Here is a 995-nt window from a genome sequence, read left to right as displayed (position 1 = left end):
GGAGAGGGAAGCAAAGAGGTGAAAGGAGTGATTTAGCGCCCGTTGGGGGGGGGGGGGGAGGGCGGGCAGGAGCCCCACTTACACCCCAGGGAAACCATAGACTAAGACCGCCGCAAAGGCTCCTGGGCCCAACACCCCACCCTTTGTTTGCTGGGATGGGGTCTAGCACTGGAAAGATGCCTCAGGTGTGTTTGGAGTGAAGGGGAAGGGAGATAGGGCAGGCTCTCAGAGACCAGGCTGTGGAATTGGACCCGGGAAAGAGTAGCCCCGGTTCCTGGGTGAACTGCTATACCAGGCCCTACCAGCCCTGCCCTTCCCAGCACCCCAAGTCTTTTCCGTCCACCCCCAACAGCCTCTTGTCATCACTTAGCTACTGATTGTGCCCCACGGCTTGACATCGGAGGGTTAAGAGACACAGAGTCCCGCCACGACTTTTACTAGTAACCCTCTCCTCAGACTCTGCCTCTGCTGTAGCTCTGGGGCTTTTATCTTAATCCCTCCTACCTGCCTCACCACCCACCCTCTCTCTCTCTCTTTCTCTCTCTCTCTCTCTCTCTCTTTTTTTTTTAATATACTTATTTTGCTATGGGGAGGTGGGGAATATCAAATGAACAAGATCACTTTTAAATGGTAGTTTTTATAAGATGTTATAAACTTGTATCTTTTTACCATTAAAGTGCAGTGTATGTTCCTTCGTGATATATTTAGGATATTTAAATAAAAAGAAAGTGGGGCTTTTTTACATACTATCTCATCTTTGAAAATAATATCTTGTGGGGAATTTTTTTCACTGGGGCCAACATGATCTCCTTTTTCCCCCCAAATATAACCATCCTGCAATTTCTAGTACCCTATAAACCACCACTTTAAAACTCCCCTTCTCCACAGGCAAGCAACAAGTAGAATTGAAACCGAGGTATCTAAAATACGTATATATGTATTAATTCTGATTAAGAGAAAAAAACCCTGCTGAACAAGACAGAATGAGGTTGGAT

Source organism: Myotis yumanensis, unplaced genomic scaffold (genome assembly GCF_028538775.1).
Source record: "Myotis yumanensis isolate MYYU_CA2020_CCGP unplaced genomic scaffold, mMyoYum1.0.hap1 SCAF_3, whole genome shotgun sequence".
NCBI lineage: Eukaryota > Metazoa > Chordata > Mammalia > Chiroptera > Vespertilionidae > Myotis > Myotis yumanensis.
The sequence above is the reverse complement of the archived record's forward strand: the minus strand, read 5'-3'. Positions refer to the sequence as shown.